This window comes from Nicotiana tabacum, chromosome 14 (genome assembly GCF_000715075.1).
Source record: "Nicotiana tabacum cultivar K326 chromosome 14, ASM71507v2, whole genome shotgun sequence".
Lineage (NCBI taxonomy): Eukaryota > Viridiplantae > Streptophyta > Magnoliopsida > Solanales > Solanaceae > Nicotiana > Nicotiana tabacum.
Window position 1 is genome coordinate 90,685,539 of NC_134093.1, and position 13,229 is coordinate 90,698,767.

Genomic DNA, 13,229 nt, shown 5'->3' on the forward strand with positions numbered 1-13,229 from the left:
GCTATTCCGAGTAAGATTCGGTTGAAAGATATATGTCCAACAAGCATCACAAATGCTCTATTCATGTTATGTTACCAATTGAGGATATGTTAAAATATGGTTTGTGCATTAATAATGCTTCGACTTTATGTCAAGTTCAAATAAAGGCTATTATGCCAAATTTTGTGAATTATCTCTATGTGCCTTAGACTCTAAATTGCTCACATGTGTACTACACACCTTGATTTGAATTGTATTTGTTGTTGATGATGATAATGATATTTGAAATTGATAAGGTGAGCATGAAATACTAAATATGGCCAACGTGCCAAGAATGATCTTATAATTATGGCCATCAGTGCCAATGAAATTAAAAGATGTGAAAGTAATATGAAATGCGATGATTGATATAAAAAGGTTGATGTATCAAATAAGACAGCCTAGTCGGTCAGTTCGTGATCCGACACCATGCCGCACACATGGTGGTGAATGTGCTAGAAATTGTAATTGAAATTGTGATTGTGTTCGATGTCCCTAATGTGAATAACATACATGAGGAAACATGCCCAAAAGACATATATACGGAATACGGTAGGGCGAGCCGACACGATTGCTATGGACAACTATATATCAAAATAAAAGCCGACAAGGCCACATACTATCCAACTATACATGACTATCTACAGACCTCTAATAGAGTGTACTACTGTATAAAAGACAGGATTGGGCCCCGTCATACCCATATATGTGTACAAAAATATCATTCCAAAACTCAATAGCAGCTCCAGATCAAATGGAGCACACCAACTCCAGCTGAGCAATGAACCTAGGAAGAGGGACCGTTAACCTATCTACCTGCACCTGCGTGCATGAAATGTATCCCCCCAAGTAATAGGGGCGTCAGTACAAATAATATATCGAGTATTTAAGGCATAAAAATCAGTATATAAAAGACATAAAAGAAACATGGAGTAAGACTCAACGTGTAAGTCTGAATAGCTCTGTGAGTCATGAAACATTTATAATGTCATACATATGTGTATAAATGTCATACCATGCATAGGTATATGTGTACATAACATCATCAACCCTCTGCGGGCATCCCATCATATCATATCGGCCTCAATGTGCAAAATCGTGAACATATACCAACTGATCAGGTGATGGTGCATATATAACGTCGTAACCTTTCCACATACCCCATTTACATATAAAATATGCATATAAAATGCCATATGGTCATGGGTTAATGTACATGTATAAATGAATGAAATGCATAAGAAGTAAGTCAATAAGATCTCTCAGGATGCCATAAGATCAATATGCCTTCGGTTAATATCATGAAATAAATTTTATCACTTATGTATTTTCTGAGACCCATGACTAGATTGTATAATAATAGGACATATGGGGAAACAAGAACATAGGCAGCCCTGGTACTTCTAATAATAGAGCCATTTGTGAAAGTTGTGTGTTTGCTCGTTTCTTTGTGTCATATGGATCATGCCAAAAGGAAAGAAGGGATAGCCTTAACATACCTTATAGAAGTCTGTCCAATAACAATGCTAAACTCATCTCACTACACCATAATCTACAACAATGACAGTGAAGCTATTGTCAAGCTACGAATGACTCTGTCATTTATATAACAAAAGTAACTTAATCTGTAGTAAAACGGGCAGCATTTCCCCTTATGCTATTTCTTCCTCAAGCCTACTATAGGTGATACAACAACATAATACAATCAGTAACTCAAAAACAACCTAACTACAATTCGGGGCCTTTAATACAACAAAAAGCCAAAATATACCATAACACACCCAATCGACAATTTATCAATTAGCCTGAAATTGCATCGATGAGAGACCAGCCCACTACCCTACCACATTTGGCATTTTTCCACGCCCTTTATCCTTCCAAAATCCATAATTCAACAGACCAAGAGGCCAACACGAGTGGACTACAAAATAGTCCACTAAAAGTGGAATAAATCGAACTCACGGCTTCCGATCACCGCTCCATGAGTTCTAACTTTTAGGAACGAATTTTCGGAAAGTAATTTAAGGTTTACTGGGGCCAAGGTTGGCTAATGTATTGTATTTTTGGACTTGTTGGGTTGACCAATGCATTGGGGAGTTTAATCGTTTCGACCTCGCATCTCCCAGCTCCTAGGGCGCCAGTCCATGCTACTTCCCTTGCGTCACCCAGCTCCTAGAGCTCAAGACCGTGCTACATCCCTCACTAAGACAGATCTATTCCTCTCTCTAGAGATCACGAAGCCTGGTCTATAGCTCACTGCAGAGCTTGCCTAGCCTGGTCTGTAGCTCAATCCGAAGTTCGAACGATCCTTTTTCGCATTTAATAACCCGACCGCATTTTGTTTTATCTAGCCATATAGGTCATTTTTTGGGTTATATGATATTTTAGAGAGAGGAGAGAGCTATCCTAAAGATAGAAAGGGTTATAAGAATTTCCTCCTCCAATTCTCCAATTTCGGATTTGGGTTGGTTATGGGTGATGAGAGTAGACTTCTTATAACATGCATGAGCTAGTAGGGATTGTGGGAAAGTTGTTGGACAATCTTGGGTGGATTTGTTGTTGAATTGGTTGAAAAAGGTTGGGTTGTCATTGTAGTAGCTCTTGCCATACGAATTCCTTTAATTGTGCTTATAATTCTCTCCTCTTCTATATATTAGCATCATTAGAAGTGTCGGGACGTTATTGTTACACTACGAAAAGCACTTTTGAGGTATGAAGGCTAAACTCTTCTTCTAGTATCGGAATTCCCGTATTCTTACAAAACTCCATCGTGTGTAGTTCGAACATGAAACACTATTGAGGTAGGATATTCAAGCTAGTAAATTGATTCTCTATTTTGATTTAATTATGTTATACCCCTTTGGGAAGAATGTTTTGTACGAAATCAATGTGATTCAATTTATTATATTTCATGTAATGAATTCTTATGAACGTATATGTGATGACCCAAAATGTCATCTTTAAATTTAAGTATCAATTTTGAGTTTTAAGACCTCGAAAAGCACTATTTATCATTACTCGACTTGCGTGCGCAGTTCGTAAAATTTTTATGCGAAAAATGAATTAAAATATGAATTTGAGCTTTAAAATTCAACTAAGTTGACCTTGGTCAACATTTTTAGTAAACGGACTCGGATCAGTGTTTTGATAGTTTTGGTAGGTCCGTGTCGTGATTTGGGACTTGGACGTATTCCCGGAATCAAATTCCAAGGTCCCTAGCCCGTGATATGGAATTTTGGAAAAAAATTAAAATTTTTATTTCAAATAGTGACCGGATGTCGAATTATGTGCAAACGACCCTAGAATTGAATTTTGATGATTCCAATAGCCTTGTATGGTGATTTCAGACATAGAAGCGTGATCAGAATTTTATTTGGAAGTCCGTAGTGAAATTAGGCTTGAAATGGCTAAAATAGGAATTTAAGTTTCGAAGTTTTACCGGGGAGTTGGCTTTTTGATATCGGGGTCGGAATCCAGTTATGAAAATTTTAACAGCTCCGTTATGTCATTTATGACTTGTGTACAAAATTTGAGGTCAATCGGACTTGATTTGATAGGTTTCGACATCGTTTGTAGAAATTGAACGTTTCAAAGTTTATTAGGCTTGAATCTATATGTGATTCATGTTTTTAGTGTTGCTGGATGTGATTTGAAGACTCGACTAAGTTCGTATGCTGTATTAGGACTTGTTGGTATATTTTCTTGAGGTCCCGAGGGGCTCGGGCGTATTCCGGATGGTTAACGGATCATTTTTGGCCTTGGTGGGATAGCTGATATCTGCTGCTGCAATTTTTCTGGTTTCCTCTTTCGCGTTCGCGAGAGGAGCCTCGCGTTCGCGAAGAGTGTTCTGACCCGGTGAGATTTTCTTTCTACGCATTCACGGAGGAGAGGACGTGAACGCGAAGGGTAGGGCAGTGCGTGCATCACGAACGCGTGAGTGGCGTCGTGTTCGCGAAGGAGAGTGAGGCAGCTGGGAACCCCAGTCTTTTGTTCTACTCGTTCGCGAGGTAAGGGATGCTTTCACGAAGGTCTGAGTTTGCAAAGCTTCGCGTTCGCGAAGAGGAAAGTTGGGCAGCACATTTTTGTGCTTCGCGAACGCGAGTCAAGGGTCGCGTTCGCGAAAAAGAAACCACTGGACAAAATGTTTAAGTTCAGAAAATGGGACTTCGTCCCATTTTCCATTTTTAACAATTTGGAGCTCGTATTGAGGCGAGTTTTGGGAGATTTTCAGGGAAAACATCGGGATAAGTGTTCTTAACTCAATATTGGTTAGATTACCCGAATCCAACACTGTTTTTAACATTTAATTGGTGATTTAAGTTGGAAAAAATTGAAAATCCCTCATGGATAGATTTGAGAATTTGAGGGTCGAATTGTTATTTGAATTTAGTCATTTTGGTATGGTTAGACTCGTGATTGAATGGACGTTCATATTTCGTAACTTTCGCCGGATTTCGAGACGTGGGCCATTTTTGAGTTAATTTCGGATTTTTATATAAAAATGTAGTATTTTCTTATAGAATTAATTCTATAATTTTTGTAGACTGTATCGAATTAATTATGACTAGATACGAGTCGACCGGAATCGGAAGATCGAGGAAAAATCATACTAATTGGTTAAATTGGAGCAAGTCGAGGTAATGACTTGTCTAACCTTGTTGGGAAGGGGGGAGGGGAGGGAGGAATTTCCCCTAGAATTGATATTAATGTGATTATTGAAATGTGTTGAAAGTCGTGTATATGAGGTGACGAGTGTGTACACGTCTAAATGTCAAAGATTATATTTTTAAATTGTGTAGATCATTGTTGCGCATTTATTAAATTATTTTATCTTGTTATATTTTTCATCATTGATCTGAGATATATACCTTAAATTTGTTTGACCTTTTCCTGCTAATTGTTATACATGTTTAGTTGAAACTTGGTTTCTTTTATTCTGTGCATTATTTGAAGGGTGATTTTCTTTAAATTAAACATTATTAATATGAAGTATTTGACATTTTAAATTTGATATTGAAGCAACGTATTAAAGGTTTTGAAATTTTATTTTCCTGAATTATTTATTCTTGAATATTTTGTAAGATGTTTTGTGGAAAACTATTATTGATGATTTATTTTGGCATGAGCCGTGAGCTCTTTATTGTGGAAAAATATTTATTCTTGAATATTTTGTAAGACTTTTGTACTCATTGTGATGGAGTCGTGAGCTCTTTATTGTGAAAAACTATTATTGATGATTTATTTTGGCATGAGCCGTGAGCTCTTTATTGTGGAAAAATATTGTTGTTGAATTTTTTTGGCAAGTTACATTATTTGAGCACTTGAGATGCAAATTGTGATATATTGTGATATTGATACACATGCGGTGGTATAAGGTCTGGGTATTAAAACTAATGCGGTGAGATAAGGGTGGATTGATACGCGTGGCTAGTAGGGGGAACTACTAGAAGTCATGCATTGTGATAAGAATGGCTAAAACGCGGGATGCTATTTCGGAAAAAATATTTTCTTTCAAATAAATTGTGAAGGCTCCCTGTCACACCCCAAACTCGAGAAGCGCGACCGGCGCTCAACCGAGTGAACCCGACCGAGCAAGCCTGTTAGATTCCTTCTACCCAAACTCATTCATGAATAAAGAGAATATATGTTTTCCTTAATTAAACAATAAAGTGGTCATGTCTGCAATTACCAATTTCTTACCATAAGTTTCACCATTTTTAAAGTCTCAAATGGACAAGTAATACAACCACAACATAGCATAGTTTGTCATTCCCAACACCAATATAAAACCCACACTATGTTTGCGGAGCCTCTATAGATAAAGAAGAGTACAATTATAATGCCGGCAACAAGGCCCCGGCTATACCTCAAAAAGAATACACAAAGTACAAAAGATTCATGACCCCGGAATGAAGTGGGGCTCACCAAGTCAGCTGGGAAGACGGTGCACTGCTATTACTGACCAATATCTCCTGTTGTGGAACCACCTGCATCCATTGAAAGATGCAACGCCACCGGCAAAAGGGACGTTAGTACTGTCGAATAGCACTAGTGTGTATAACTAAACACCCTTTCAATAGAATGACAAATAATACAAATAAGATAATCATAATATCAATGAAAGACTTAATCAACATCAAACCTCAATTTAGGATCAAGACAGTGTTCAAATTAATTTCCATATCTCATATTGGGAGATTTTTAGTATCAATATACCATTGTCCATAATACCATTACTCATAATACCGGTACCACCGTACTCTTAGCACGGAGTCCAATCACGACCTGATCGGCTAAGCCATCTCATTAGAGACATCAACCACAATTTCTCTCAATATCAATACCACCGTCTTTAACGCGGAGTCCGATCACGACCCGATCGGCTAGGCTATCTATTAGGGACATCAACCACAATTACCATTTCAATTATAATTTCCAGCACAATCACCACCATGTGTGCGGCATGGTGTCCGATCACGACCCTATCGGCTAGGCCGTCTTATTTGAGACATCAACCTTTTTACATCAATCATCGCATTTCATAATGCTTTCACACCTTTTCATTTCATTGGCACTAGTGGCCATAATTATAAGATCATTCTTGGCACATTGGCCATATTCAATATTTCATGCTCACATTATCAATTTCAAATATCATCCTCATCATCAACAACAAACAGAATTCAAATCAAAGTGTGCAGTACAGATGTGAGCAATTTAGAGTCTAAGGCACATAGAGATATTTCACAAAACATTTGGCATAATAGCCTTCATTTGAACTTGAGTTAAAGTCGAAACATTATTAATGCACAACCCATATTTTAAAACATCCTCAATTGGTAACATAACATGAATAGAGCATTTGGGATGCTTGTTGAACATATATCCTTCAACCCAATCTTACTCGGAATAGCCAATTTCATAATGAATCACCCGGGACATACATAATTTACATGAATATCGTGAGATTCAATTCTAAGAGAAGAGTTTAGCCAACATACCTCACTTAAGCTTCCTTACACTCTAAATATTCCGGAATTCTTAGCAACTTCAATCTATTGTAGAAATATAACAAATTGAATCAAAATTAGGAAGATGATCATGGTTCGAGCTCATTTGAGCATTTTATCAAACACTAGATGTGCATTAAGGTTTCAAGATCCTTTTATAGAGGATTCCATCATCCCTCAATCCAACCTTTACCATTTTTAGCTCAACAAACTTTCTACAACCTTTGATAACACATGCATGTAAAATAACCGACCCTCTTGCCCAGAAATTATCTTGCTTATTATCCATTTCTACACAAAATTCGAAATTGAGGGTTAGAGTGTAGAATCTTACCTCTAGGATGAAGACCTAGTGAGTTTCCCTTCTCAATCTTCCCAAACTTGGGCAAGAATTGAAGAACAATTATTGGAGAACACCTTCTCACTCTAGGGCACCCACTCTCACTCTAAAATGTTAGATAATAGCTCAAAAATGACCCAAAGAGTGTATTTAACGAAATAGGGTCGGGTTTTAAAAACCCAAAAATGGAGCTCCGGAACAGGTTCTCCGGTCGCATATGTGACCGCATAATGGTTATACAGACCGCATATCGGTCGCATAATTGGTTACAAAATAGCCAAAAGAACTACTTGTGTATGCGGTCACTATACGGTCGCATAGTCGACCGCATAGCTACTTCCAGAATAGCCCTCTCCTGCTCACTTCTGCGGCCATTATGCGCCCCCCAGAGTGATTATACGGTCTCATAATGGACCGCATAAACACACTTTTTCGGCAAAAATTTTCCTTTACTTTCCTGTGCATTGTTCAACCCAAAATGTCTGAGCTACGGCAAGTTCTACAATCCTCAAACACGTAAGCCTAGTCCGACACCATGAAACATTGTTTTCTTTGCAAATTTTACCAGGCCTTGCACTTAAGTACTTCGAAATTTTCCGGGGTATTACATTCTCCCCCACTTAGGATCATTCGTCCTCGAATGAGGATAAAAGTCCGTCATTATCATCTTATGCAACTCAGTTTGTTTCATACCACTTTCGAGCACTCCCAAATTTGACTAACTCCCAAAATTTTCAAAACGTTCGCCAGAGTTTCCCTTGTAACTAGGCCTATCCACCTGCCAGAGAGCCCCAGAAACACATCCTAACAAAATATACGTATTCCAACGATGTATAAGCAAAATATATTCAGAAAGGAACACCCTTAATGCCAATTGTTCACATGATACAAAATTCATAAAAAGTAAGTCTTATAATATTTTTCCTAGATCACAACTTTAAATACATGGTCATTCAAACAAATAAGGATACTTTTTCTTCATTTCTTCCTCGGCCTCCCAAGTAGCCTCTTCAACCTGTTGGTTTCGCCACAACACTTTCACGGAGGCAATTTCTTTATTTCTCAATTTTTGGACTTGCCGATCAATAATAGAAACCGAAATCTCTTCGTAAGTCAATTTCTCGTTTACCTCAATTGTCTGAACCGGAACAATGAGTGTCGGATCTCCAACTACTTTCTTCGACATAGACACATGAAACACCAGGTGTACCAATGACATCTCAGGTGGTAGCTCAAGCTTGTACGCCACCTCACCGATCCTCTGAATGATTTTGTACGGTCCGACATACCTCGGACTCAATTTTCCTTTCTTACCAAATCGCATTACACCCTTCATGGGGGAAATTTTCAAGAATACCCAATCATCTTCTTTGAACTCCAAATCCCTACGACGAACATCCGAATAGGATTTCTGACAACTCTGAGCAGTCTTTAATGACTCCTTAATGATTTTAACTTTTTCCATAGCCTGATGCACAAGGTCTGGCCCTATCAAATCTGCTTCCCCAATTTTGAACCACCCAATGGGAGATCTACATCTCCTACCATATAAAGCCTCGAACGGTGCCATTTGAATGCTAGCATGATAGCTATTGTTATATAAAATTTCTATGAGTGGTAAATGATCATCCCATCTACCTTTGAAGTCTATAACACAAGCGCGCAATATATCCTCAAGCGTCTGAATAGTCCGCTCTGCCTGCCCGTCGGTCTGTGGGCGAAAGGTTGTACTAAGATTCACCTGAGTACCCAAAGCTTGCTGAAAATTCTTCCAAAATTTAGCAGTGAATTGTACCCCCCCGATCAGAAATGATGGAAAATGGGGTGCCATGCAACCTGACTATTTCTTTGATATACAATTGAGCATACTGCTCCACTGTGTCGGTAGACTTAACCGATAAAAGGTGTGCTGATTTTGTGAGTCGATCCAAAATCACTCAAATCGAGTCAAACTTACGAGGAGTATGAGGCAATCCTACCATAAAGTCAATATTAATCATTTCCCACTTCCACATTGGAATTTCTATATTCTGTGCCAACCCACCGAGCTTCTGGTGTTTGGCCTTCACCTGCTGACCATTTGGACATCTCGCCACAAATTCTGCTACATTTCTCTTCATATCGTTCCACCAATAGACCTCCTTACGATCATGATACATTTTCGTAGAACCCGGGCTCACGGAATACATTGAAGTGTGAGCCTCGGTCATGATTCTTTCCCAAAGAACATCCACATTTGGAACACATAACCACCCTTGGTACCTTAGTGTACCATCATCCAAGACAAGAGAAAAAGACATAGTCTTATGTTTATGAATACCCTCTTTCAATTGTGCCAACAATGGATCATTGTATTACTTCTCTTTGACTTCCACAACAAGCGATGATTCAACCCTATTTTGCGCAATTACCCCTCCTTCACTAGAGTCCGCAAGACGAACTCCTAAACTAGCCAATCGGTGAACTTCCTTGGTCAATGGCCTTTGGTATGCCTCCAAGTGTGCTAAGCTACCCATAGATTTCCGGGTAAAAGCATCCGCCACAACATTGTCTTCCCCGGATGATATAGAATATTGATATCGTAATCATTACGTAACTCATGACATCTTCTCTGCCTTAGATTCAATTTCTTCTATTTTCAAATATATTGAAGGATATTTTGGTCCGTTTATATGTACACCTAGACCCCATACAATTAATGACGCCAAACCTTTAATGTATAAATCACAGCCGCAAGTCCTAAGTCATGTGTTGGATTATTTTTCTCATGATTCTTGAGTTGTCTAGAGGTATAAATGATCATCTTGCCATATTTCATCATTAGTGGAACATCTATATCAGATTTCTCTTTCGTATGACCTCCTAGGAATTGAGTTCTACAAAAATTTCCTTGATACTGTTACGGTCTTATTAGTACTTGCAACTTGTTTTTCCAAATTTCTCAACAAAAGACATTACTAGGCTAGTTTTCTTATAGGCCCATCTGTTTCAAATGAATAACATCTACTAGATTGCACGCACACTCTGATAACATCAACCTGCATGGCATTGTCTCAATATATGAAGTAACATCGTGCCCAGACCTTTCTTAGCCATCCTCTTTCCTCATTATAAGTCTTATAGGATTTTAAGAAAGCACTCTACTTCCCTGGTGAACATTCTCATGATTCCTCTTTACTGCTAAACACTTCCCAAAACACATATCGATACCCTTCATATATATTTAACCCGGTCAGGGACTTTTCTGAAACTTGAGATCCTCCTAAATTCTTCAACGATGACTTCTTGTTTTCTTTATAAGTGTTGGACTTAGTCCACCTAATTCCATCTTCGATGAGTAACTCACCTTATTCCCCGTATTGTAGTTACCAATAGTGTTCACTGGTATTGCATCCTAAGAGCTATCATGTTAAACATGTTTGGTTCATAACAAGTGTTCATCCTCTTTTAATCTGTTTTAAACATTTCCCCTTTGGTCTAGACAATATGTTGATACTATATTTCCTCTGTTACTAGAGCATTCACTCCCATCCCATTTTGCCCTTAATGCATAGTTGACAACCTTATTGTGCCACACACTTGTTTGTCTCCCATGAACTCGTAGTATCATTCTGTTTGGTTTGTTGAGTTTATCACACCACCACTTCATCACCAGTAGTCTCACTTTCCAATGTAATATGTATACATGAACTCCCTCTATATCTTTTAGTTGATATTCGGCGTCACTCATGTCGGCTGCATTACAGTTGATCCTTTATATCTTATATTAACACTTATGCTCTAGGCGAGTCCACCATTCTGATACGAACTATTTTGCGATAACCATGACCATCTCAATTTATAGATTTTCTTCCAATTTTTCTCGCCTCATGATCCCTAGTTATTGAATACCTATGCGCCCTTCCATACGTTACGTGGTCATTTCCCTTAGTTGGGAATTCATCCTGCTCGCCTCTCGACACTTGTTGGGATATCCGTGGGAAAGTGTGTTCATCGGTGTATCACTTAACACTTCCTTGCTTGATTCTTAAGAGACTCTCCATCAAGTACCGATGCACTCTTGGGTTATTATAACATCACATTTATCTTTCCCACTCGTTCGGTCTTTCTTAAAGCCTTATAGGTTTAGCTAAATTGCAAATCTATAACTAACTCATTCTAAAAACTCGCAACCTTTCACATTTGACCTATATTACTTCTGTGGGTTACATTGTTCCTGACCCCTTTACAAGTATAAAATCCCTTTGTAAACATACTCTTAGTTTCTAGGATCGTTGACCCTGTCATTCACATTGCCATGTATGAAGAATTTGCTTTCCTTAACCTTCCACATTTTTAGGGTACTAGTGGTCTATCATTAGCATATCCTTTCAGAGAATCCTGCTACCCATTATCTCTTTTCTAGACTACACATGTCTTCAACAAAATATTCAAACATCATAGCTACATGGTCCTACTCTTGTTTCATTATATTTAAGTGGCCTCTCTATGGCGCTTCCTCCCCCACTTGGGGTGAATGATTCACGTTTTGACACAAGTCTTGAATTTAGCAACATCAGGGACATATGTCTCATGTCTCTATCACTCGTATATATGTTCGACTATTAGGTAGATTTAAGTCACCATGGTATTAACCTCATACGCTCTCTACTCTCATTTAGCCACATTGGCTTGGGATCCAACTCCCTCATGTCAATATCCTTTTCGGAGTATAACACCACTTCGCACATTCCTAGGATTCTTATAGCGTTCATAGTGCTAGGTTCTTCTCATTGTGGGTTCATTCAACTCTCCTTTCATAACTTCTTGTCTCCCGTGAGAGACCTACACATTTATCATTACTCTCAAGGCCATGCCTTTCATATATCACATGTCTATATAACATATTTACATCTTAGAAGCATATACATGGTTCCCACACTATCCACATGTACTAGTTAAGCTTATGTCTCATTTATCACGTCAATGCCTCTTTCGAGGTGGGTAATCACTTCTAGCACTCCTCTCATATAAAGTATGCTCATGGTACGATATACTTGTCTCATATGGTCATACTATTCATTCAACATGATACATGTGCCATTTGTTTAATATTCAAGACTTTACTCTTTCATCATGTCACATGACATCATTAATTGGAATAAACCAAAAGAGCATTTAAACTTACCTTAAACCTCAACGCACGAGTTAGAGGAAGAACAATTTCACAACCAGTTTTATTGCACGATTCAGAATATCAAAGAAGGATAATATTCCTAAATGCCCATGTAGCATCCTAATTATAGATGTGGTCGACAACACACCGATAATAAGGACTCTACTAGACACGGCTCCAAGACATCCTAGGGCACTTTAAAACCTTAGGCTCTGATACAAAGTTTGTCACGCCCCAAAACCGAGGAGCGCGACCGACGCTCAATTGAGTGAACCTGACTGAGCAAGCATGTTAGATTCATTCTACCCAAATTCATTCATGAATAAAGAGAATATATGCTTTCCTTAATTAAACAATAAAGTGGTCATGTCTGCAATTACCAATTTCTTACCATAAGTTTCACCATTTTTAAAGTGTCAAATGGACAAGTAATACAACCACAACATAGCATAGTTTGTCTTTCCCAGCACCAATACACAACCCACACTTTGTCTACGGAGCCTCTATAGATAAAGAAGAGTACAATGATAATGCCGTCAACAAGGCCCCGGCTATACCTCAAACAGAATACACAAAGTACAAAAGATTCATGACCCCGGAATGAAGTGGGGCTCACCAAGTCAGCTGGGAAGAAGGTGCACTGCTATCACTGACCAATATCTCCTGCTGTGGAACCACCTGCATCCATTGAAAGATGCAGCGCCCC